Here is a 5,760-nt window from a genome sequence, read left to right on the forward strand (position 1 = left end):
TATAGTATTGTACTGAGAGTTGAGTATCATCATAAGGTGATTCCCACCTCTTGCTTTCACAGACCCCACCTGGCTCGATTTCAGTGAACCAATATGGTGATAAATGCTCAGCTCAAGGCTCTTACAGGTTATGTCATAGTAGCTTAATTAATCTATTATACACTTTATACACTGAAAAAAAGGGACTGGCCATCTCTTGGATTTATGTAAGCATCTTGCATGTATTTAACACAATTGCCTCATGTTTTAAAGATAAATGTAACTATATAGTGTAAAAACTACATGATATGCAGAAAGGGTGTATTAAATTGTTCATATCATGTTCAGGTGAAGTAAGTCAATAAGATAGCAACGTTAAATCTCGTGAAACCATGCGTGATTTCATCTCGCGGGCTTTGGATCGTGGTTTAAAAAATGCATCCATCTCAGTCAAGTCGAGCAGCCAACTCTACGTTTTTTGGTATGTCTTGATTTTTTGAATTAATGTTTACCATATTTCAGCCAAATGTAGTTAAACGTCTAGAGTGCCGCCATGTAACATGCTAAAAAAGAGCCGTTAGCTGATTTGCTGTTTTATCTGTTGTCAAAGAATTGGCGCTTTTTCATTTGAATTTGTCTTTGGCACAAGAGCCGTAATATCACATTAAACCTAATTACGAGGCACTCTCAACATAATTTGGTTTTCTGTGTGAATAGATTTGTCAACTGACTCTTCAGTTACATTGTGTATTTACTGCACCGTGGTGTTAGTGAGATTTTGGACATTGAACAGCTTAAGCTAATATCATCAGTGGCATTATGCTAGCTTACATCCCTACCCTTCCTGCCCTCACCTGCTGTCCGTTTGTTTTGTTTTGTTTTTTTGCTGCACATTGAGAGATGACCTCTATTCTGCATTTCACCAGGAGTCAGCTGATGGATTGTGGGTTCAAGGTGTTATGGTAAGAAAGTATATTCTATTTTCGCTTAAGGTTTCTGTAACTTAATTATAATAGATTTTTTATAGTTATTAGGTGCATGCATACTCAAATAGACCACCCTATTAATACAACTGAGAAATCCAAAATCTGCCATAGGTTTAACCTGTATGTATTGTCAGAAAGGTGATTACTGGACTCACATTAATGCACACTTGAACTAAAATGAGGTTGTAACTTGTGGGTTCTTGGGTTGCAAATCAGAAACAAACATCTTTGGATTTTTTTAATCCCATAAGATCTGGAAACACAGTTTTTATTCAACAAAACATTGCTGATTAACCAAGCACAGTGCCTGCTGTTATTTCAAAATAATTTTATGTCATTTTAGATGAAATGCAGCATTCCAGTGCATCCCAACCATGCCTTTACAGTCAAGGTTTCTGACGGAGCTGAGTTTCTCTCTGACAGTCTGCTGAAAGTGTTTGCAAAGTGATCGGGGGAACAGGGCACAAAGCTAAAGGATGTAGCTGCCATGATGACAGTAAGAACTTTAAAATTCTTTAACTACAAAGTGTATATGTATTGCATTAGGTCAGTAAAAGATTTTTATGCTGCATCCATTGAAACAGTCAACTATTACCCGTGAGTACTGATTCCACCGAAAGGATGCCATAATTTTCGTTATGCATTTACTGGCCCACTGAGAAAAATTTATCTTTTTAAAAAAAAAAAAATGTTCTGGAAACTATATATCCATAAAGTTGATGTCAAACAGGAACTTTTGATATTTCTTTGTAGATGCTGGTGTTGCATGTTGACTGGTTTAAGTTTTTGTCTGGGATCATTTTCTTCTGTGCTAGGGCTGCTCGATTATGGCAAAAATGATAATCACGATTATTTTCACTGAAATTGAGATCACGATTATTTGACGATATTTATTTAACCCTTTAAGACCTACTATAGAACCAAGTCCACCAGAGCTTATATGATTTTTTTTACATGTTGTAGTGCCATTTGTGGGAGCATTTCAAGTTGCTATACATCAACTGTTATAGCCCATATTTTAATAATATGTATGCATTAAGTCCATAGTAATTAGGGGAGACCGGGGATAGTTGTAACATTTTTGACATTTCTGTCTGTAAATTGGAGCTCGTTTAAGGTAGTGGATTCAAAATGTAATGCAAAGTATTTACATGTCTCTGCTATTAAATAGTGCAGCTATTTTCTCTGCAGCACAATTACCCATTGCATGGTATGGTCTCAAACACGAAGAGTGAAATGTTACAATTAACCCCATAGTCTGGGTTAGTTGTAACATCTCCTGGGGTAAAATGTAACACAATGAAATAAGGGTACTAACAAAACATTAACGTGTAATCTTTGTTTATTCAACACATGAATGCACTTAGAGCCATTTATGTAATTATGTGTGTGTGTGACAGAATGCAGAAATCTAGCTTTTGAACATATTCCAACCCCCCAAAAAGACAAATTATGGAATTTCCTGCAACTGAATATTTCATTAATTTTGATTGGTCTTCCTTGAGTTTGGCCTCATTGGCTCAGTGGGCATTATAACCTACAACTCTTGCACCAATTTTGAACATAACAATGAAGCTGAAAAAATGTAGTTGTTCACCAGCATCGCAATTCCATTACTTTTTATCATGGCTTACCTTGGTGTGGTTTGCAAAGTGCTTCAGAAAGATGAAGAAATCTGTTTCTTGCCCCCATCCTGATTTATTTCCACTACCAGTACTTCCTACTGGTCCATCTCTGACACAGTGGTCTGCATAATGTATGTGTGGGAACACAAACAGTGGAGGAATTGTGTTGCCAATGGCATTAACCGCATATAGAAATGCGACCAGTGAACCTCTCTCTGCTGATGTCGTTGCCCCAACTTGTTTAATATAAGTTAAAGTAATAGTGTGGTAAGTTGCAACATCTGCATTATTGTTACAACTAACCCAGACTGTTGCTGTTACAACTGACCCAGACTCCTATAGCCATGAACTAGCTAACATTACAGCCAACGGCTAAAACATTAGCACTAAAGACCTACACAGAATATATCCCCATAGACATACAAATAACATAATTTAAGTTTGATGAGTTTAACTGCAAAGCAGATAATGCTATTACAAATTGAAATAAAGTAGAAAAACTTACTTTTTGGCATACAAATCACTTTTTTTCATGTTAAATTGTCTGTGTTTGACAAAATGTGCTGATTTTTCACATGTGATAGCAGAACTGAATTGGGCACGCACAGGATGAGTCACATCATTTGAAACTTAGCCCTGATTGGAGAAATTGGAAGTGTTACAACTGACCCACGTTACAACTATCCCCGGTCTCCCCTACATAAATTGCAAAAAAGTGCAATAAACTACAAAAAAAATTGAAAATCGCTTTTGTTTTGTTTACATATATTTCTACTTGGAGAAATTTAAGAGGTTTATCCCTCAAAACTTTAAATACAATAAAGTTGCAAAAAATAGTTTACAACAACAGGAAATTTATTTTGAGTGTCTTCATAGTTTTATTTTGGAGATACAGTTTTTATATACTGCAGGAAAAACAAAAAACAATCCTATGATGCAAATTTGCAAAGAAAACAGCATGTGCATCATTTCACTGTGGGAAGTGTTACGAACAGCTGATGGATCGGCAAAGCGTGTTTCTGGAGTATTATGTTTTTTTTCCTGCAAGCGCTTTTTATGCAGTTTTTGCAAAGCTATATGTGGAAGGAAACCGTGACCGAGGACAAGCTGATGGCATAAGTTGTAAGTACAACTCCTCCGGTTTCATATGCAAAACAAATTATTGCGCTAGCTTACACGGTTCAGGTTCTACAGGGATTTAAAAATAGTTACACAACACGGAGCGTGCTGCTCTGACCGGATTTAAAGGGTTAACAATGACTTTAAAAAATAATATAAAATAGTGTGCAACACCACTGAAGTTTTTTTTTTTTTTACCTCTCTTTTCAACCAACAGCAGTCACTCTCCTCTCCAAATAACTTCTGCTTAGCTTTCCGAGCTTCCCTCGGGTCCTCTTAATCAGTGGTCTCCAACCTTTTTTGCACCACGGACCGGTTTATGCCCGACAATATTTTCACGGACCGGCCTTTAAGGTGTTGCGGATAAATGAGGGAGGGGCTAATAATCGGCTCAGTCATTTTTAATGATCGTTGAAAGCCCAGATCGTAATCGTGATTAAAATTCGATTAATTGAGCAGCCCTATTCTGTGCTACTGAAAAGTTCACAAATCTCTGTTTTCTTTGTTATAATACTTTAGGATGACATTAATGCTCGAAGGGAGTCTCATCAAAGTGCTCCGCATCTGTGTGAAAGACAATTGCAACATCTTGGTGCAGGAGTTCATGGTGAGTGTTTTATGAGTAGATTGTGGCTTTGCAACATTTAAAAATGCATTTAGTTATCCACTTGATCCTCATTGGACTGGTTAGGACCAGTAGTCCTCTTTAATAATTTGAAGTTCACATGAGGCCTGGTAGTGAACTCGGCCGCCCCCCCTTGAGGCCCCACCCCCCTATATTAGGGGTCACATCAGTGTGAAAAAACTTTAAATTTGTCATTCTAGTGAACAAAGGAAAATCCCCCCAATATTTAGCTTTTGTTTGAAAAAAAAAAAAGACCAACAGCTAACCAAATTGTGGGGCTGAAAGTCTAAATTCTAACATCTTCTGAGTGACATAACCTGGATTTCTGATGGGCCGGTGTCTTTCTAACAAAAACTAATGTAAAGCATTTGAAATTATTATGTTTTTCACTCTGTCTTAGAAACTCTGTTAGACCATGAATGGCAGCATGGCAGGCAACTCTTTGGCTATAGCTATTTACTATGTTGCTTGCATTGGTTTAAATTACTCTAACATTAGAACTGGTAGATTCAAAAGAGATGAGTTTAAAAAGGAATCTTAAAGAAATGTTTTGTGTTTAACCAGGACTTGACTGAGGCCACTGCACAGATTGAGAAAACCACAATGAACATCTGTCTCCAGAGGATGCACCAGGCAATGACTTTTCTGATGTTGGCATCATCATCGAGGGTATAGTAGTTCTTCAAGATCTGGATAACGTGACCTTTGCAGTAGCCATGCTGTTTGGACCTTTTTTATTCCTTCAACATGAGTTACCCATCACAACTCTGCTACACTTTTGAGGTGATTCAAAGGGTGGTAATGGAGTTGGATGCAACTCAGCTCTCAAGAAAAGTTCACAACTAAGACAAAACTGCTCCTGCAACGAAGCTCACTGTTATGCATGCAAGCTGATCAGCTCTAGGTGAGAGGACATTTAAATCTCACACTTGTTCTGCTGCATTTTTGAAGCTCAATTCCAGGAACAGATCGCAGGGTTCATTTTTATATACTCTGCAACTGCCATGAGGACGAGTCGTTTTTGTTGTTGTTGTTTGTTTTTCCTTTTGCTCTGTACAGCATTTTGGCAGCATTTTTAAATTTCTCTTTGTATTTTTTCTTTCTTTTACTAATGAAGAGATGTAGCATGAACAGTTATGCAGTCTAAATATCCCATATGGGTCGTGTGAAATGTTATTTTCAGTTTCATTCAGTTGAAGTAAAGAACGTTGAATATTTCTAAGTGTGCTGTTTTGAACCAAGATGTCACAGTATGATCAGTGCTGTAATTTTTGACAGTCACTGTATCAATGTTATTTTTGCATCTCTTGAATAAAGGTTTTGACCTGCAAGTGCTAATTTCTTTAGTTATTGGGGTAAAATGGGTAATGTTAATAGGAAGGTGTTTGCCAATTCAGTAACCTAATTTAATGTTAATGGAAACTAA

The 5,760-nt window shown here is 37.0% G+C and overlaps 1 long non-coding RNA gene across 2 annotated transcripts; it reads left to right on the forward strand.

Moving 5' to 3' along the window:
* Positions 1–383: 383 nt before the first annotated feature.
* Positions 384–5,155, forward strand: LOC146705741 (uncharacterized). Of its 2 annotated transcripts, XR_014921412.1 has the most exons (4): positions 384–460; positions 878–941; positions 1,309–1,461; positions 4,899–5,155. It is a non-coding gene; the product is annotated as an uncharacterized LOC146705741 (long non-coding RNA). The 2 variants fall into 2 exon arrangements; XR_014921411.1 differs by lacking the exons at positions 384–460; positions 878–941; positions 1,309–1,461 and adding an exon at positions 3,405–4,316.
* The last annotated feature ends 605 nt before the right edge of the window (positions 5,156–5,760 follow it).

Source organism: Copadichromis virginalis, linkage group LG7, assembly GCF_057382275.1.
Source record: "Copadichromis virginalis isolate Kocher_CV1m ecotype Utaka linkage group LG7, C_Virginalis_male_GT1.1, whole genome shotgun sequence".
Classification (NCBI taxonomy): Eukaryota; Metazoa; Chordata; class Actinopteri; order Cichliformes; family Cichlidae; genus Copadichromis; species Copadichromis virginalis.